Here is a 21,660-nt window from a genome sequence, read left to right on the forward strand (position 1 = left end):
GGGACTGGGAACCACTCTGTACTGCCACTCCTTCTCGTCTTCTGCAGCGTGTCCTCTGTCTGGTACAGGTTTAGAACATGCAGCCTGTGGGTACAGAGTACCTGTGCCTCTTCTTCCTGCTACTGTTTGCATTTCTCTGAGTCGGAGGTCAAGAGGGACACCATTAAACTGAAGGCCAGAGGCGAGGCAGAGTACTAAGACAGCAGTTCTTAGGTTAGGGTCTAAATTCATGGGCTGTGACTTGACAAGATTTCTGACTTTGGTTCTTAGCTCAGAAAATGGACTGAATGAATAAAAGCAAAATACTTCTGATGAAGTTCTAGAACCTAGGTGAGGTTCGGTGGGCTGAGGTCCGGAGCCGATGACCAAGAAAGAATTCTTGAGACATCTTTGGTGCAAAATGGTGGTTTATTAAAGCATGGGGTCAGGACCCGTGGGCAGGCGGAAATGCAGCTGCCCCAGGTTGTGAGGGATGGCGGGTTATGTACCCTGCGGTTGGGGGAAGGTGAGGGGAAGGGAGGTTTCAACGGAGCTTTCATATGCTAAAGAGGGCCAACAAGGTGCCAGGATATCGGAGGCCTTGCCCTTGCCCTTGCGGCTGGATCAATGTTGTCTTTAGGCCAGCCATTAACATCAAGATAGTTGGGAGATTCTTGGTGGGGTGTCACAATCCTGCTACCAATCCTCTTTGTTAGTGAGATTTAGGTTTAGAAGATATTTAACTTTATTTAGGGCTTGAGGAACTGAGTTATTTGCCTCTGGCTATTGATTTGTAAACCAAGGGAGACCCCTGTCTTGCAGGATTGTGATCTCTGCAAGTTAACTATTTGTTTATCGTTTATGGCAGTCAGGGGTGCCTGAGGAATGCTACACACTTTACCGACGGGGAGCGGATGGAGAGGGGGTGCGAGGTGCCAGCTTTTGCTTTGTCTTCAGCCAGCCTCCTGCTCCCTCATCACTTCCTAAGCTTTTAAAGAAGGTTGCGTTGCAGGAGAAACCCGACGTCCAGTAGCAAAAGTTCGTGATCTCCTGGTTAACCTAAAAGGTTATTTTCTGGACCCCAAACCTGCAACAGTGGGAATCAAGTTGCTAAAAGATGCAGCCCCCTAAGAGGAGATTCTCCTACCAATGCCCAACTCAGATGGAGATAGAGAGGACAGTGAGTAAGAGGGCTTCTGTCAGAAAACAAAGCAAGAGGCAGCTGGTTTTCTACAACAGGGAGTTGATATTCCTCTCAAGTAGGATATATTGCTTATGATCATTGTGGGTTTTTTCCTCCTTTTTTTTTTTTTTCAAATGGGAATTGTTTTTCTTTTTCTTTTTTTTTCTTTCTTTCTTTCTTTTTTTTTTAAAGATTTTATTTGTTTATTTGATAAAAAGAGAGAATGAGAGAGAGAGCATGAGAGGGAAGAGGTCAGAGGGAGAAGCAACTCTCTGCCGAGCAGAGAGCCCAGTGTGGGGACTCCATGTAGAACTCGATCCCGAGACATCAGAATCATGACCTGAGCTAAAGGCAGTTGCTTAACCAACTGAGTCACCCAGGCGCCTTGTAAATTGTTTCTCTAATGGTGATCTTGTTTCCCACTCTACTCTCCCTCCATCCTTTGTATACCGGATCTGTCGGGGTGGTTAAATAGTCTATCCAGACTTCTTGGGGCGCCTGGGTGGCTCAGTCAGTTAAGCATCTGCCTTCAGCTCAGGTCATGATCCCGGGGTCCTGGGATCAAGCCCAGCATTGGGCTCCCAGCTCAGTGGGGAGCCTGCTTCTCCCTTTCTCTCTGCCTCTCTGTGCTCTCTCTGTCTCTCAAATTAATAAATAAAAAAATTAAAAAAAAAATCTATCCAGACTTCTAGGCAGTAAGAAACTACATGTAGACTTGTCTGGGAAATAGTGCCTAGATACCTTGAGTAGAATAGTGTAATGAGATTTGGCATTGGGGCATATCCTTTTGGGAAGGGGTAAATGTAATTTTGGTGACATATTGAATAGTTGCATAATGTTGGGAGAACACATTTTTAAAAAATTTTTAAAATTTACTTATTTTTTATTTATTATTATTATTATTTTTTAAGATTTTATTTATTTATTTGACAGAGAGAGAGATCACAAGTAGGCAGAGAGGCAGGCAGAGAGAGAAGGGGAAGCAGGCTCCCCGCTGAGCAGAGAGCCCAATGCAGGGCTCGATCCCAAGACCCTGAGATCATGACCTGAGCTGAAGGCAGAGGCTTAACCTACTGAGCCACCCAGGTGCCTCAGGAGAACACATTTTTAAACTGTGTGTAAAGAAAGGTTTATAGATGCTACCAAGTCAAGGTGTGGACTGTAGTGAGTCCTAGATGCCATTGTTTGCTACAACTGTGACTGAAACTAGAATTCCTTCCCTTTCCTTTTCAGTTAATCAAGTTGATAATTTCTCTTTTTAGTACAAATGAGTTTGAGTTGGTTTTATTATCACTTGCAACTGGAAATGTCTTGACTGATAGAACACACATATATTTAATACATATTATCTTATAGGGGAGGAAAAATAATTTTCTCTCTACTTGCTAGGTTCTTGGCTGAGTACACTAGCAATAAAAGACAAATTACCGGGTGAGAAACAAACAGAAGTTTTGTAACATTGTATACCTCCTATATACTTGGGGAAAGACTCAGGAGAACTAGGTAACTCCTGAGAATGGCCCAAGCCAGGTTGTGATGCAGATTTGAGTCCTGCCTTCTCTAGAGATTTCGAATCATGTCCCTCTGGCTGGTACTGAGGGAGACACCCTTAAAAATGTGATTTCCCTTATGTATGTAAATGTCTTTTTACAAAAGGGTGAGCTTCTGCTCAGTTTTCAGAGCTTTATCTGAATCTGCTGTTTCTTAGAAATAAACAGCCCCAAATAATCCTTATCCCAAAGAGGCATATTTTGCTGTGGCAAATTCTACTCTCCTTCAATTTCAGAGTCTTGTATACACACAATTTCCAGGAGAAAATGGTGTTAGCAACTAAGAAAGTAGACATAAATTTGTAAGTAGATCAATTTGTTTTTTCAAATATAAACTGATGTGGGAAACAAAGGCAGAAAAAAAATCATTAAATTTCCTTACTACCTACAGCCCATTGATAAACTCTTGAAACAAACAGAGGGACTTTACTCTAGGAACTCAGCTGCATTGTTAATGCTTTGCTAAGGGCACAACGCAATCTTAGCCCAACACCCAGAATCCTGTAAGTCTACTTTAACATACAGAAATTCCTTTGGAAACTTCCTTTATTTGTACCCCCACTGCCCCAGATAACATGTTGGCAATCACCCTCCAAGCATATGACCCACGGATATACATCTGAAGAGTCTCAGGGAATAGTGATAAATGACCTTTCCTAACAATAGCTAGCCCCCTCAGGATCCTGGAAACCTTGTTTCCAAAATACCTGGGAGGCAGAAACTATACTTAACACCGTCCCAACTTGGAGTATATGATGGGCCACCCCTCATGCCCCCAGGGCAGCTCTTTTTGCCCATGGGTCCTGTCCCCCTGCTTTAATAAAACCACCTTTTTGCAGCAAAGATGCTTCAAGAATTATTTCTTGGCCCCCAGCTTTGAACTCTAATGTCTTTCCTACATCATAAACTTTTTTTTTTTTAACAGATTTATCCTTTGAAGAGAGGGAATATTTCTGGCCATGTTTGCATTCAGGGATCTGATTAAGTTAATTAATGGATCATATATTTCTCAGATTTTAGTTAACAGCCACAGCCATGTGTGGGTTCTAAACAAACATAAGGGAATCAGGTAATTTGTTATGGTATTTTAAAAATTGTGTTTCATTACTGCTAAATACATTTGGGTGACAATCTAATCTTCATGACCATCTAAAGATCCTTGGCCAAAGAAATTTTACAAATACTTTCCTAAGCTGTGAATCTTGCCTGTGTGATTTACAGATGTCTAAGGATACTGGAATGATATATTAATGCCGACAGAAAGATAATTGCTTTCACTCATAATTAAATTAACATTTTCCGATAACATGTTAAATATTACTTCTCTGTTCAGGCATTGAAGACTTTGTTCCACACCGTAGACCATTTCATTTCAAGTGAAATCTGAAATGGAAAAGATTAGGTTATGTAGCCTATTTGCTAAAATTCACTATTAATAGTATTATTTTCAAAGAGCTCCTCCAGGACCTTGCTTGCTTTTTCCCCCAACTTCCAAAATTTTTACGTAGTTTTCTCTTCTCCTTTACCTCGACCTAAAGAAAAAACAAAAAAAAATCCCTTCTTGAAAATCCGTTTTTGATAGTTTTAATGTAGCTTGGGGAAGGAACAAAATTGGATAGGTTTTTCATCTGTCATTTTAACTTGGAAGGTACCACTATATATTTTAACTGTCTGGCCCAGAATAGGTAGACAGTAAATGGTAACTCTTATTACTGTGGGAGGTGGCGATGGTGGAGCACTAGGAATTAACCAATGTATTTATTACCTTTATTCCTATGTATGAAATTGGGCTTTTGATGAATTTGGATGAGCCTATCCTACCTGGTACATGTGAAACACACATGTTTCTTATGCTTTGATTAATTTTTGGATTCTTTTTTCCTCTTAGTTTTCTAAGAAGTATTCAACTTGAATTTATTTTGTGAGAAACACAAGGAAACAAGATCTCCTTAAGCATGTTGGCATTTTTTGGTGGGGGTCTTTGTGCCATCAGACTTGGTCCGTAGCATTACTTGATGTTTAGTACCGGTAGATCCCTCTGACTGCAAACTTGCATATTCTTTCAAATTCCTTTCTCTTTGTTTAACTGAATTCATCATTGTGATGAATTCATCTGATTCAACTGATTTCATCATTGTGGCATCATTCCACGATGTATAGAGGAGGAGGCCTCAGCTTTGGTGGGCGGAGTACATCATATCAAATTCCATAAGCATTAACTATTAAGCATCATGCAAATGCAAGGCCCTGTAGGAGAAATATCAGTATAAAGATGTGATCTCTGACCTCTGGTGTTTGAAATTTCGTTGGAATGATAAGACAAAATCTGCAGGTGACTAGCATAAGACAGAAGATAGCAAAGTACATGCCATTATATAAAGTACTTACTCTGTGATTGACTCTTTTAAGTACTTTAAAAATAGTTAATCATTAGAACTTTAAACAATTATTATTATCTTCATTTTCATATGGGGAAACTGAGGCACATGGCAGTTAAGTAATTTGTCTAAGTTACAAAAGAGGTAAGTGGTTCATCTGGGTTTTGCCCCCAGAGAGTCCAGTTCTAGAATCCGCATTCCTGTATTAAGCCAAGTGCTGTGTGCCTATCGAGTGAGTGTGTGCATATGTGTGTATGTGTGCATATGTGTGTGCATGTGTGTGCAGGGAACAGAATGGAATTTAAAGAGGATGTGGTGGGGCACCTGGCTGGCTTAGTTGGTAGAGCATGCAGTTTGTGATTTCAGAGTTGTGAGTTTGACAAGCCACATGTTGGGGGTAGAGATTACTGAAAAAAAAAAACCCAGATGTGGCATTTGAGCTATATCTGTTTTCATGTGCTTCTATGTCCAGTTTGTTCCATCTTGATCTTTTCTTAACTTTCCAATTAAACTCTGCTTGAAACCCTTCAAAATTCCTGGACCTCTGATTTCTCCCATTAGCTAACCCTATCTAATCAGGTCAGAACTTTATGACTTTGGACCAAAAGCCTTTGTGAAATTTCTAGGGCAAAGTAAAAGTACATTATGTTCTGTAGAAAAGTTGTAAGATTTCAGATGAACAGAATGTAAGTCACTGAGTTTATGACCACACATTATAGAGGCTGGGTTTATTATGGGAATTACCAGACCAATTCATCACTGCATCCAGTTGGTTCCAGTGTCCAAAATCACTTTAACTCTGATTTTTGAAGTGGACTGAGTAATGCTAGGAAGTGTGGATGATGTGTGTATGTCTGTGTTGGATAATAAGTGAAGCAAGGATCCCTGCTTGGGCCTAAGCTGTGACCAGTCCTGTAATTCACATATATTTGGGAGGAGATATTAATGGGGCATCGAGGGTCTGTACGCAGGAGGGTTTGGGGAGGAATAAGAACAAGAGAGCTCAGGGATGATTATGGAGAAAGACTCTGGGGAGGAACGCATGGTGTCTGTCTTGGAGATTTTCTCTAAAATGGCGCCATGGGCTCATGGTTAAGGTTTGTGGCCTGAGGAGCTGCAGGCAACAGATTCCGGAGGGACTTTTCTGCAGAGTATATGTATAACTCAGGAACACAAAAAATACCATGTAGTTGCCCATGTGACAAAGTATGACCAAAGTGGGGAAAGGGGCATTCTTTTCCCATCCTAGGGAGCTCAGGGTGACCTCAGGGTGTCAGGAACCCTGGAGAAGATAGGGTGATCCTCAATGGGGACAGTGGGCAGGGGTTAGAGCCAGCCTAAGTGGTAGGGACCTGACTGATTCATTTGTAGTGTATGTGAGACACATTTGGAGATTCCTGAAAATAACCTAAATGGGTCTGCAAGGTAAAGATAGGAGAGAGTGAGATGTGGCTCACATTCTGCAGAGTACCTACTAGCTAGTGCAGCCCAGAAAATGGGTGATATAGTAACTTATCTTTTACATATTAGTTCTTGAATGAGTTCTGTTATGTGCACTGTTCTGTATTCATAAGACAGGCTACCATATGGGCAACCAAGAAGACGACTTTGAGACAAAGATTCTATGCAAATAGTTCATTGGTAAGTTAGTCCCAAGAAACACCGATAGGGAGTGGGGAAGTGAGACAGAGAAAAGAAAGAAAAGAAGGCAGCCAATAAAGGGTAGGTTATTTTGTTTTTTTTTTTTTAAAGATTTTATTTATTTATTTGACAGAGAGAGATTGAGAGAGAGAGAGAGAGAGATCACAAGTAGGCAGAGAGAGAGGAGGAAGCAGGCTCCCTGCCAAGCAGATCCCAGGACCCTGAGATCATGACCTGAGCCAAAGGCAGAGGCTTAACCCACTGAGCCACCAGGCGCCCCTAAAGGGTAGGTTATTAAGCCAGTTACTACTGTGGACAGCTGGGGACAGTCTCACTGGAGGAACCCTAGGAAACAATGTAGAACACAAATCTCAGAGTCAACTCTCCTGAGAGGCAAGGGAGTTGGGGTATTTAATTCACCCACTCTAGTGAAGTCATCGGTAGAGGGTTATTCCCAGGCGGATGTTAATTGCCCAGCACTTCTACCAGAGAAAGCTGCTCTGACAGCCAGAGCACAGGCAGAGAATGGCACAGAGTGGTAGTTGGAAGTCAGGTTGGTATGCATGGAAATGGGAAGTGTGGGGGTTGTGGGTGGGGTGCAGACAGAATCTGCTACTATTATGGCATGGAAGGTCTTCCGACTTGTTAGTTGTGCTGTTTAACATCGTTTGGATTGTGTTGTGGCTTTCCCTGCCTACCCACACCGGAAAAATTCTACCATCTCCTCTTTTCCTACTTCCATTCTGCATGACTCTTCCTCTTCGTCTTTCTGCTTCACTCTGTTTGTCACTTTTGGCCTTGGTTTTGGCATTGGGGACCTCTAGACAGTTATTTCCTTTTTTGAGTCTCATTTCTTCCTAATATTTAAGGTAAGAATAATAATCTTTTTAGAACTCTGTGTGTTGAGGAATGATTTAACATATAAAAAAACATGTCAGGGGCGCCTGGGTGGCTCACTGGGTTAAAGCCTCTGCCTTCGGCTCAGGTCATGAGCTCAGGGTCCTGGGAACGAGCCCTACATCGGGCTCTCTGCTAAGCGGGGAGCCTGCTTCCCCTTCTCTCTCTGCCTGCCTATCTGCCTGCTTGTGACCTATCTCTCTGTTAAATAAATAAATAAAATCTTAAAAAAAAACAAAACACATCATAATCTGATTCAGAAGGGCAAATTCTTTTTTTTTTTTTTAATTTTATTTATTTATTCGACAGAGAGAGAGAGAGAGATCACAAGTAGGCAGAGAGGCAGGCAGAGAGAGGAGGAAGCAGGCTCACTGCTGAGCAGAGAGCCCGATGCGGGGCTCGATCCCAGGACCCTGAGATCATGACCTGAGCCGAAGGCAGAGGCTTAACCCACTGAGCCACCCAGGTGCCCCAGAAGGGCAAATTCTTTTCCTGTGGCCATACTTGTTTTTCCCTTGGCAAAGCCAAAATTTGGGGACCTTATCTTTCTGGTACCTTCAAGAGCAGACATATATAGATAATGGCTGGATTTGTCTTTTAAAAGAAAACTATAGGGGCTCCTGGGTGGCTCAGTGTGTTAAAGCCTCTGCCTTCAGCTCAGGTCATGATCCCAGGGTCCTGGAATCGAGCCCCACATCTGGCTCTCTGCTCAGAAATCTTTAAAAGAAAACTATATTTTTTGTTATTTTTCTAATATTTTATCTGAGTTAATTTTATCGCATTTTAAATTTTGGTATTTAGTGGAATAATGCAAAGCATACTTCACTGATATCTAAGCATATTGTATTCTGCAATAATATCTAAGCATATTACATATTATTACATATTAATAATAATATCTAAGCATATTACATATTATTTTGCTGTCTTTTATCATTTAGCTTATCCCACAAATAGTTGGGGTAGGAAACAGGGGAACTCAGCTTTATGAATCCACAGCCATGGCTCTGCCCTGAACTTAGGCCAATTTCAGAGCAATTTATTGATTCAGGAGACTGTGGTCTTTTATATTCCTGGCATTTTGTGTCTTGTGGTATCTATGTTGGCTGTTGATTTGATGGATTACTGCTTTGTGCTCTGAATTATTTAAGGTGGAAGGAGTGGGAGGGAAAAGGAAGGAAGGAGTGGGGAGTTGGGAGGAGGAAGGAAGGCTGCTATTATTGGCTTCTGAGTAAGTGGTAATTACTACAAAGGTACTTTCCTATATATATTCATGCTGTACATGATTACAAGTCCTTTTAAAAACATTAAAAAAATTAATCCTCATAGCTATTGCAAAGAATGAGCAGGAAAAGAAAGGATCTATCAATAACAGGTTTGCACTAATCCTTTGGAGGAGGCAATTGTGAAGAAAAGGAGACTTAGAGAAGAATAGGATTCAAGTATCAAGGCAATGAAATCACACCTTTGGTTTGCTTACCGAAAAAATAATGTGCCTACCAGGGTTTATGTGAAGGTCTTCATTATTTTATATGCTAGTGCAGGGAAGGGTGGCAGTACTGAGATTTGAACCAGTTGTGGCCCTGGCAGTTCTGATATGACTCATTTTGAGAAAGGCCTTTGATTACCATGAGCCCTGATTTCCTTATCTGCAAAAAGGAGATAAAAATACTTGGGTGATATACCACCACATGGGGCATTTGTAAGAATTTAATAAAATGCATGTAAAAGCACTATGCAAGTTGTAAAGAACTGTAATGGGGTGCTACCTGTTGATATTTCCCTGATAATGAACACAGGATCCTGTAGAATCAGGACAGTATAAAGCATAAAACCAAGAGTTGACTTCTTAAAAACATTATTAGAGATCCAAAGTTTACTTATTTGGAGGTTTAAGATTTGTCTGGTAGAAAGTTTTTGATTATTTGTTTGTTTTTAGAAGTAAAATAACAACACTGGTTTCTTTGCTCCATGCCTTTATGGAAAGTGGAGAAGTAATATTAAGATAGCATTTTGGAGGCACATTTATCCAGAAATTTGGATAAAGTAATGCTTATGTAATATAGAATTGTTAAGGATTTTCCCAGTAATGGCAGGAACCTCTACTGTGTTGGGTTGCTGGGTTTTGAAAGACCTAAGCTCAAGTCCATATTTAGCTACACAATAGTTGTGTGATCCAGGACAAACTATTTATTCTGGTTTTGTTTTGTGTGTGGTCTTTTTTTTTTTTTTTAATTTATAAGATAAGACTGCAAGTTCTCCTAGGGATCATTGTGAGGATTGAATGAGACACTGGGAGCAAATTCTCTGAAAACTATAAACAACTCCATAAATATAAGGTGATGTAATTATTATCATTACTTATGTTCAAAGAAATAGAAACCAGCAAGCAAATATTTAATAATACAAGTTGAAGAGAATCAAGCCAGAAATTAATGAGGTATAGTCAGTATAGAGACACAGATTACTTTCTGATGGTTTCTTTCCATATGGTTTTGGTAGGGGATGCTTACTGGTGATAAATGGGAAACTATGCAAATCTGATGCATGTGCACAGTTCCTTTCAAGATTCATACCATGTCTTGCTGGCAAGCTATGAACTTCTAAGAGTTTAATTTGAACCTGTTCAGTCTATTGCCTATTTGAGATTTAGTGGATTGTTAATAAGTTTGATTTAGTCTGCAGCAACTCCATAAGAAAGCTATAGGGATAACAGAGCTCCAGGTGTCAGAGGGTGGGGTAGAAGTTATAACTCTGCAGAAAGGGCAGGGCTGGGTGGCTATCCAGGCCAGGTCTCCACAGGATATCCTTAATGGGGTGAATTTGCTGCAGCCCATGTTCTGGATGTCTGCGCTGTAGCATATGGAATCCAAGTTTGTCAACTTTTGGAGTAAATCTTTCTTTCTGAAGTAGATTCACATTATCTCTACTCATCATCCAAAGTCTAAGATCTAAATACCAATTAATTTTCAATGAGAAATACAGTTCCCAAGAAGGACCAAGTTTTCTAGTTAACATGTGAGAAGGCAAATTACAGTCAGAAAATTTCTTGGTGAACTTAGTATCTAAACAGGTATCACTGATCATTTGATTAGAATGTGAAAGCATTTATCAGTCCAACTTCCCCGGTGGAAGCAACAAAATTCTCTGTTGACTCATCTAAGCAGAAAAGGAATTCACTGAAAGTTCTTGAGTAGCTCACAGAAATGATGAGCAGCTAGAGAACCAGGCTCAGAAAACAGTAGGAACCAAGAGAGGCTATGAATAGAGAATAGGACCGGGCATGCTCTGTTCTACTCAGGGTACCATAGCTGTCCCAACTCTGAGCTGGTAACGTTGCCAATACCTATGGATTCCCAATGCTGATAGTACTGCAGGCTTTTTGAAAATATTCATACCACCATGTGTAGCCTCTCAATTGTCCCTGCATCTTTGTTTCTCTCCTTCAAAATTCAAAGGCCCAGGTAGGAGCATCTGGTTGCTGAATTTAGGACATGTGCGTCTACACAACTATTAGGGTGCTAGGAGGGGAAGTACAAGGTCCCAGACTGCTTCTCCAAGCGTAGTCTGCAGACTGGTGGCAGGCTATGGACTAATCGTTTTTATTTTGTGATGAGGCAAAGAACTTGTGTTATAATGTAAACCAACTTAGTTCTTTCTCTATTGAGAAAACTTGGCTATGGAAAAAGTATCAGCTTAATTAAACAGTGTACTACCAAACAGAGCAGCACCTCCCTAGACTTCATGATGGGAGGCTAGAGCCTGTCATCAGAGGGCTACCCAGGAAAGGAAGGGTGTTTTGGAAGCTGTGTAGTCAGAAAACAACCAATGTACAGTACAAACGAGATCAGGACTCATTAGGACTACTCCACCACAGAAACATACCTACCATTGGGAATGTGTGACTTATGTGGATCTGGACATACTCTTACTTGGCTGGTGCTTGTTGGGCTTGGTGAAATTGATTCTGTTGCTGCTACTTTTTTTCTTACAGGGTGGGTATCTAACTACCCTCTTGGGATTTTTTTTTTAAATTTTATTTATTAGAAAGAGGGAAAGTGAGCACAAGCAGGAGGAGTGGTAGGCAGAGGGAGAAGCAGGCGCCCCACTGAGCAAGGAGCCCTATGCAGGATTCGATCCCAGGACCCTGGGATCATGATCTGAGTGAAAGGCAGATGTTTAACTGACTGGGCCACTCAGGCATCCCTTGGGAATGTTATAGACACATTTTATGGTCTAAGAGCAGTTCTGTACTACTAAGATGGACTATGTTTTGCTATTATAGATCAGTCCGAGCTGCCTACCATGTTCCCCACCTAATGAGAGATTATTTCTGTATCTTTTCAAATGTTATATGGTGGGTAGTTTAAAAGAATTGAAAATTTCTGGTATGATTACTTGGAATAGAATGGTTAATATTCTGCATCTGTTAATGGACTCATGCCATAATTATTCATTTTTCCTATGAGGAAAAGAACTGGAAATCTGTTAACTTTAGTCATGTTAGTGCAGCCTCCTTCCAAAGAGATTTGCATTGGTGAAGGAAAAATTATTTTTCCTGAGGCTAGCCGAAGACAAATGTGTTTTAGGCATTTATTGGTTCAATTAAAAACTGATCTTTTTTAGTTTCTACATCCCATAACTCCAGATTCAATGGACTTGACTTTACCAAGTTGATCTGTTTTAGTGTTATGAAAATGAAAGTGTAGTAAGTGGCTAGGGGTGAAATGTAAAGTCAAGGAGAGTGGGGTAGAGGAGGAAAGAAATAGTGCATGAGAGGAGGACAGCAGAGCATATACCATCATCACATCAGAAGATGGAAAGGGGACAGGTAGGTCTCCATCTTTACAAGGTACAAAAATTCTCTGAGGTTTCACATTTATGGGACAAAGAACAGTGTATCAGCAAACATTTCAATGAATATTATGCAACATGGAGGGTAGAGATTGGAGATATTAAAATATAAACACATGCAAAATTATAGCATATTCTATATGGTAAATGTTCGAGGCTGAGTAGAAGCAAGCAGTATTAAGGACTCTGAGAGGTTAATAAAGTTACCTTGGAGGAGTTAGACCTTGGTTAGACGTTGAAGGATGGGATGGTAATGTCAAGAACTTCAGGCTCTGAGATTTTACCCTTTAGCTTGCTACCGTTTCGTGGACGCTGCCAGAAGACCTAAGATCAGAGAGCGGGCTTTATTGCCCCTAGCACAGTAAGCAGAATGAGCTAGAAATTTTTTTCTTATTTTAAAAGAGAAATTTATAGAAGGAATAACAGGGGAAAATAAAGAGATCAGGATGTACAACTTGTTCCTGACCCAGTAGAAAGTATGAACCCAAAATGGGGTTTACCAGAGTAGATGTGGCCCAGACAGTAGGGCTGGCTAAACACAATTATCTCTAAGATGAGGGCTGGCTTCTGGCTCATTCCCTATTTTTCCTTCATGGCTCACTCCTGCTAGCCTTGGTCTCTGATTTCTGGAGAGACCCCTAATTCTGCTTCTAAATGAAACATAGTGAATGAGGGGTTGTTATCCAAGAGTCTTTTCTCTTTCAGGGTCACGTTGTCCAGTACTGTTGCTAGGAGTTCCACGTGCCTACTGAGCACTTGAGCTGTGGCTAATCCATATTGAGATGTGCTGTCAATGCAAAATACACACTAGATTTCAAAGATTTAATTTAAAAAGAAATGATCTAATTAATAATTTTAGGGGCGCCTGGGTGGTGCAGCCGTTAAGCATCTGCTTTTGGCTCAGGTCATTATCCCTCGGTCCTGGGATCGAGCCCCGCGTCGGGCTCCCTGCTTGGCGGGAAGCCTGCTTCTCCTTCTCCCACTCCCCTTGTTTGTGTTCCCTTTCTTCCTGTGTGTCTCTCTCTCTGTCAAATAAATAAATAAATAAAATCTTAAAAAAATATATGTGGGTACAAGAATTTTTTTTTTTCAGTTTGATTGAAAATACAAGGAATTTTAAATTCTATGTATGGTTAGTATTTGTGGCATACATTATATTTCTGTTGGGCAGTGCTGCTCAGGTACATTTGAGAAAGAGGGGAGGCTCTCTTGGTTCCTCCTTGTTATCCTGCAAGTGTTGTGTGACTTCATGTGCCATCATGGACCACAGCTGGGCATGACCTGGCTGCTGATCTGCATTAAACTGCAGTTGTCCTTGATGTGCTCCCACTGCTGCCTCAAACCAGAGTGTTCTTAGACTGGGGCGGTGGTTGGTGGGAGGGTGTTGGGATATGGTCAGGACTCACCTTTCCTTGTGACCCTATCCTCTCACTTCCCTTCATAGCACTCCCTCACAAAAATTTGTAGGTGAATTAGGCTTTCCTAAAGGGTCAAAGAACACTAAAGGAAATTGCAACCTAGGAAGGAAGAATTTTTATACCATGTATTGACTATGCCTTATTTCGCATGGCCTGTGGAAAATGGAGTCAAAGATTTAAGTGCATTCTGGCTTTCTGAAAATCCCACCAAAACAACCTGTTGATAAGACAAAACTGAGTTTATCCCCTTTTTTTTTTTTTAAAGATTTATTTATTTATTTGAGAGAGAATGAGAGAGAGAGAACATGAGAAGGGGAGAGGGTCTGAGGGAGAGGAAGACTCCCTGCTGAGCAGGGAGCCCGATGTGGGACTCCAGGATCATGACCTGAGCTGCAGACAGTCACTTAACCAACTCAGCCACCCAGGTGCCCAAAACTGAGTTTATTCTTACTGTGGTAAGGGGGAGCATACCTTGACAGAGTCTTGGTAGCTTCCTTAGGGGGAAGGGCTGAACTGGGATATTTGTGAGGTTTTAGAGGCCAGTTTAAAATGGGCCTTTCAGGGGTGCCTGGGTGGCTCAGTCAGTTAAGCATCTGCCTTTGGCTCAGGTCATGATCCCAGGGTCCTGGGATTGAGCCCTGCATGGGGCTCCCTGCTCAGTAGGGAGCCTGCTTCTCCCTCTCCCCTGCCACTCCTCCTGCTTGTGCTCTCTCTCCCATGTGCATGCTCTCTCTCTCTAATGAATAAATAAAAATCTTTTAAGAAAATGGGCCTTTCGTGAAGAGGCTTGATTAACACTGAGTAAAGATCAAGATGTAATAAGTTAGGATTGGTGGACACAGCAAGGCGTGGATCTTGAGGTGAATGTTTTAAAGAGTCATGGGGAGTAAAGTTGTCAATGCTGTCTGTCGAAGAGTTGAACAGTTTTATTTTTTATTTAAATGGTTTTCTTGGTAAAGATTTCTGGAACAAATAATAAAGTTATCTATGACTTATCCTCTTAAACGAGGATATTTTGGAAGAGTAAAGTCATGTTGATGAAGACAGTGGACTAGTAAAAGTGGTCTTAGTGAAACCAGCTGAATAGGAAATGTAGATAGTAGGCTGTGTGGGGGTGGATGGGGTGGTTCTTTACCCTCAGCAGGACATGTCCCCAGTTTGAGTTACTCAGTCTGCAAGACTCCAGAAAGGAAGTGTTGGGTGTTCTGCATCTACTGAAGAGTAAGGTACACATTGCCTCACCACACACATATAGACAGATATGGCCTGTCTTACTTGGGTTTCCCCAAGAACAGACTTCAAGGCAAGGATTTGGGTGGAGATGTTTTATTTGGGAGGTGATTCCAGGAAGAGACAGGGAAAGTGGAGTCAGTCAAGAAGTGTGTGAATGGGGGCACCTGGGTGGCTCAGTGGTTAAGCCTCTGCCTTCAGCTCAGGTCATGATCTCAGGGTCCTGGGATCGAGTCCCACATCGGGCTCTCCGCTCTGCAGGGAGCCTGCTTCCTCCTCTCTCTCTCTCTCTCTGCTTGCCTGTCTGCCCACTTGTGATCTCTCTCTGTCAGATAAATAAAATCTTAAAAAAAAAAAAAAGAAGTGTGTGAATGAGTGGGATACCACTGTGGGCGACAGAGGTTCAGACCCTTTTGGGACCTTCTGAGAGATTATGGAACAGTTCCCTGAGGAGTAGGATGTTATGATCTTAATCTACCCACTCCCATCCTAGCATTTCCAGGGTATGTAGGCAAGCACATTCCTTTAGTGGCCATGGAACACCCTGGTGGAATCTCTTAGACTATAAGGTAATTCTCTGCAGGTGACCTCTGGGAATATCTGAGGGGTATAGCAGAGTACCTTCAGCGTCTGCTACATTGCCCAATAAGGTGCTAGACCCATAGCAGGTGCTTAATAAATGTTCATTGAATGAATGAATAAACATACATGATTTAAGAATAAGCCTTAGGGGGTGCCTGGGTGGCTCAGTGGGTTAAGCCTCTGCCTTCGGCTCAGGTCATGATCTCAGGGTTCTGGGATCGAACCCCGCATCGGGCTCTCTGCTCAGCAGGGAGCCTGCTTCCCTTCCTCTCTCTCTCTGCCTGCCTCTCTGCCTACTTGTGATCTCTGTCTGTCAAATAAATGAATAAAATCTTTAAAAAAAAAAAAAGAAAAAAATGAATAAGCCTTAGTTCTCAGACTATAGTCAAAACTTGAGTAGGAAGAAATTTTTCCTTATCTGCCCCATAATTGTAAGGTTGCTCCTCTTGTAATAGAGTTAGTACCTCAAATGATTATGCATCCATCTCTTTTGCCCTCTTTTCTCCCCTTAGGCCTGTCAAGAATGAGTAAAGTGTGGATCACAGATTCCCTTAATGACAACTATTTTAGCTTCATGAAGATTAGAAATTAACTTACAAAGGAACAGCAATTTTCTTTTTTCTTTCTTTCTTTTTTTTTTTTTTTTTTAAACAAAGGAACAACAATTTTCTTAGATGGGAAATACACCCCCCTCCCATCCCTGCCAGTGGGGTTTGGGGAGTTGGGAGATGAGCTGACATGTGTGTTCTTCAATGACAGAGTTGTTTGTTTCAACATCCTTTCTCCCTGGTTTTGATGTATTTTTACTGAGATTCTCTGAAAATGATGGGATTTGGGGGGGTAGACTATGAGTCTTCAAATCTCATGAATAGAAGCCCGATCTGCTGAATGTGAAGGCCTTGGTGAAAGTCAGTGCCAACATCATGAAGAGAGGTGATCCAGGAAGACAAGAACTAAATGTATGTGAGGAGGCTCCTCTAACAATAGATAAAACTACAAGATACGTAGCAACCTAGAAAAATAATTATTTAGCAAAAATTTATTGAGTGTTAACCATATATTATTAGGAATTTTGCTAATATTATATACCCAACTATGATACAGTAAAATTGTATTAATATGAGACTATGAATTTTTAGGTCATTAATTAAGTTATTTACTATCTGTCATCTTCTCAGGGACTAATTTGGGGGAAACCAAGTTTCACTATATTATGTGTGAAGTAGAAGTGTTAAAGATACTTTTCTAAAAAATGTTAAAATCAGGACTTGTAATAGATATAAAATGAACACATATAAAATATATTATTTATCTCATTAATTACTGGGGGAACCAGTAAGATGTTTCAACTAGTTCAAAGGAGAATTCAAAGAATGCACATATAAAAGCAATCAGAAATGCTTCTGTTGTGGAGGGAAATTTTTCCTTTACCCTTCAAGATTCTTCTAGCTGGTCTGAGAATTAAATTGACAAAAGTTTAAAAGGAGAAAAAACAAATTTAATTCATATGTACAGATATGGGATATGTACAGATATATGGGATCCAAGAAGTGTTATAAAATGAAATTCAACTTTGTAAATTTGAAGATTTAATTGGCTTTGTTAAGCAATTCATGAATTGGGCAGTATCCCATCTAGCAAGTAGAGAGATATTCGGATGAGTTGTGTAAAATAGAAGGTTTCTATAGGAAGGAGGGTTGCAGAAGTAAAGAAAGAATTGTTTGGATCTCAGGACCCTGGGATCATGACCTGAGCCAAAGGCAGACGCCCAATAACTGAGCCACCCAGATGCCACAGGACATCATCTTTTTGGTGAGAAGGGAACCAGCAGGGTTTTTATCATGCAAATTATCTTACTAGTGCTTATCAGATTTCACATTGACTGTTAAAAGGTCACATTCCTAGGAGAGGTTGAAACTGTAATGGACTTGGTTTGTTGTTGTGGAGGGTAAATGACTCCAGTTTGGTCTTGTTTTTTCTTTTCTTTCTTTCTTTCTTTTTTTTTTTTAAGATTTTATGTATTTATTTGAGAGAGAGAGAGTGCACAAGAGAGGGTAGTAGGGTCAGAGGGAGAAGCGGACTCCCCACTGAGCAGTGAGCCTGAAGCCGGACTGGGTCCTGGAGCTCCAGGATCATGACCTGAGCCAAAGGCAGTCACTTAGCCAACTGAGCCACCCAGGTGCCATTGTTTTCCTTTTTAGCAGAAGTGACCAACAGACATTAGACATAAAGATCTGTAGGACTTGGTAGGACAAAACAAACTTATGTTTGGGAGCTTCAATTAATAAGGAATTCAAAATAGAATTTAGGCTGGGGTAGTATATCAGTTAAAGTAACAAGGTTTTTTTTATATAAGCTTCTTTGGCTCTGACTTTCCCTCTCTGATGATAAGGATGTCTCACTGCCTCCTGGTACAGGAAGAGTACCTTTCACATGGGACATTATTTCCTGCTTTCTGGAGGGCCAAGAGGGTCAGAGTGTTCTTGCACTGACTCTTTCTTACATAACTTTAATTCAGAATAATCAGTATGCTACTGTGTCATATCTTGGGGCAGCCTGCCTTAGGCCCAAGCACTTCTAGAATTCAGAAGTAGATATAAAACTGGTCAATATCTACAGACAGTAATCCATTCCATCCACTAAACTATTCATTTGCATTTTGATGAATGTGAATCATTTACATCATTATCATTTTTGTACGGTTTACAGAGTTGTAAAATAACTCAAACACTCTGAAAGGTATAAGCTCCCAGGGAATTGGATAACTTAGAAGGGTGCACCAGATGGGACACCCAGAAAATAATTTTGTTTGGTTCATTTCATAGTTTTTCACAAATTTATCTGACAGAAGTAAAGAAATATTCTCTGAGCAGTCTATTAGGAAGCAGAATATAGATTGCAGACTGACCAGGTCTTCTGAATCAAAGGAAAAATGGTTTCTTGTGGCAACACTGCTTGCTACCCAGGAGATAGCTGATGAGTCATTTGGGATTGCATTTTTTAAGTACAAGAATACTAATCTTTATTGGGGAAAGAACAATTAAAGAGAAATTTGATGAAATTTGCCTTCGGGAGAGGAATAGGAGTAATTTAGCTGGTATTTCAGTTACAAATTGTTCAGCTGCAGATCAAAACTATTGAGGGGAAAAAAAGGAAGTTCATAAAACTTTCTTAATTCAGACTCCCTAATTCAGATTTCATAATGAATTTTGACATAAACTGTCATGATTACTTTTATTTTCTGTTTTTTAACAACTGTATTGAGATATAATTCACGTACCATGGAATTCACCTATTTAAAATGTATAGGTTTTTTTGTTGTTATATTCACAAGATGTGCAACCATAATCATAATCTAATTTTCATTCCCCCTAAAACAAACTTGGGACCTATTAACAGTTACTCCCCACTCCCACCCTTCTCTTTCCCCCAAGCCCTAAGAAATCACTAATCTGCTTTCTGTCTCTATGGATTTGCCTGTTCTGGACATTTCATATCAATGGAATCATTTAGTATGTGTTTTGTGACTGAATTCTTTCACTTACCACTTGGCATAATGCTTTCAAGTTTTACCCATTAGTACTTTATTCTTTTTATTGCCAAATAATACTCCATTGTACGGAAGTGATGTTGTGATTTGATAATAGATATGATTTTGTTAGGTCCGTGATCAAAGGAGCGAGACTGATACAAAGCGAAGGTCAAGCAGAGCTTTATTTTGCGCCAGTATCGAAAATCAAACCAACCGGACAGGGCGGTCTCCAGCAGACAGCGCGACCCCTCCCAGCCTCACAGACTAATTTTTATAAAGCAAAGGCCATGTGGTTGAGCCTGCCCACACACAGGTCGCCAGTGAGATTGTAACACACAGAGAAAGTTGCATAGTCATGCTAGGTCACACACGGGTGGCCAATTGAATTACCATTCACCCTATAGTAGCTATTTGAACTAGCCTATCACTCTGGTCAGAATTGGCGCCCAAAAGTTGCCCAAAAGGCAGGGCCCACATTCTTTGATGGTTAGGGAGGTGCTTTACTGATTGGATGTCTCCACGTGGCCTGACTCATCCTTGCATTCTGCACTCTGTTATCTCCCCCTGACCTGGCACGTCCTGGTATATGGGTTCTGTTATCAGGGGCTGGTGGGCCATATTTTACTGGTTTCCCAGACTTGTTTCTAAGTAAGTTCCTCTTGGGGGGGGCAGGGTCAATCTAAGTTTACTGCATAAACAACAAAATGGCTATTTAACCGAGATAGAGTCTCTCTGGTTAAGTAGACCCTTACAGTTTTTGCCCCCCACCCCCTTTCTGGCACAGAGCTACTGAAAACCTTGGAATTTCCTGGGCTGCCTGGTTGGCTCAGTCCGTTAAGCATCCAGCTCTCGGTTTCAGCCCAGGTTATGATCTCATAGATAGTGAGATCAAGCCCCACATCAGCCTCTGGGGAGTCTGCTTGGAGATTCTCTCTTTGCCCCTCCCCTCACTAGCATGTGTGTGAGCACATGTGTGCAAGTACTCTCTCTCTCTCTCAAATAAATAAATCTTCTTTAAAAACCTTGGAATTTCTGTCCTTTGTTATGTTAATGAGGTCAGTTTTGGAAAACACCTGATGATGGGGGCTGGTTGCCAGGGAAGCCAGCCAGGTGATTGGAGGGTTGGAACTTTCAGTTCCAACCACTGACCTCTGGGGAGAGGGGAAGGGCTAGAAGTTGAATCAGTTGCCATTGGCCAGTTCTGTAATCAATCATGCCTCCATAAAAATCATGAAATGATGGGCAGGGTTCAGAGAGCTGGGTTGGTGAACAAGTGGAGGTGCTGGGAGAGTGGTTAGTTTGTAGAGAGCATGGAAGCTCTGTACCCTTTCTCCATGCCTTGCCCTGTGTATCTCTTCCATCTGGCTGTTCCTGAGTTAAATCCTTTTTTATTTTTTTAAGATTTTATTTATTTATTTGAGATAAAGATAAATAGTGAGAAAAGAGAGCACAAGCAGGGGGCAGAGGGAGAGGGAGAAGCAGACTCCCACTGAGCAAGGAGTCCAATGGGAGGCTGGATCCCAGGACCCTCAAGATCATGACCTCAGCCAAAGGCAGACATTTAACTGACTGGACCACTCAGGTGCCCTGAGTTATATCCTTTTTTTTTTTTTTTAAAGATTTTATTTATTTATTTGACAGAGAGATCACAAGCAGGCAGAGAGGCAGGCAGAGAGAGAGGAGGAAGCAGACTCCCTGCTGAGCAGAGAGCCCGATGCGGGGCTTGATCCCAGGACTCTGAGATCATGACCTGAGCCGAAGGCAGCGGCTTAACCCACTGAGCCACCCAGGCGCCCCGAGTTATATCCTTTTATAATAAACTGGCTATTTAGTAAAAAAACAAAGAAAAAAGGAAAAAATGTTTTGCTGTGTTCTGTGAGCTGCTCTAGCAAATTAATTAAACCTCTTTCAGTTAATTTCTGAGGAAGTTACGGGAACCTTTAATTTATAGCCAGTTGGTCAGATGTACCTGGAACAACCTGAACTGGGCATCCTGAGTTGGAAGGGATTGTTAGAGACTCCAGTCTGTAGCCAGTCAGTCAGAAGCATAGATAACGACCTGGGGTTGCAAATGCTGTCTGAAGTGGGGTGAGGGAGCAGGACTGAACCCTTAACCTGTGGAATCCGAAGCTGTCTTGGGTGGGTAGTGTTAGAATTGAGTTGAACCCCAGCAGGGTGTCTGAGAATTGCATAGTGTTCTGTGGGAACCAGCCCCCCCCGCCCCGAACAGACACATTGGAATTGGGCCCAAGAGCACTAAAAAAGTGAATGTACCAAATCCTGAACCATTTGTCAGTTGATGGATATTTAGGTTGTTTCCACTTTTTGATTATTTTGATATGGGGCTGCTATGAACTTTTGTGTACAGGTGGGTTTTTTTTTTTTAAGATTTTATTTATTTGAGAGAGAGCAAAAG

General features: G+C 41.2%; 1 long non-coding RNA gene across 1 annotated transcript; it reads right to left on the minus strand.

Annotated features, from left to right (window-relative positions):
* Positions 1 to 505: 505 nt before the first annotated feature.
* Positions 506 to 20,002, minus strand: LOC125092162 (uncharacterized). The gene is made up of 3 exons (XR_007124838.1): positions 19,991 to 20,002; positions 13,889 to 13,909; positions 506 to 722 (listed from the first exon to the last, which is right to left on the minus strand). It is a non-coding gene; the product is annotated as an uncharacterized LOC125092162 (long non-coding RNA).
* Between the last annotated feature and the right edge of the window lie 1,658 nt (positions 20,003 to 21,660).

Source organism: Lutra lutra, chromosome X (genome assembly GCF_902655055.1).
Source record: "Lutra lutra chromosome X, mLutLut1.2, whole genome shotgun sequence".
Classification (NCBI taxonomy): Eukaryota; Metazoa; Chordata; class Mammalia; order Carnivora; family Mustelidae; genus Lutra; species Lutra lutra.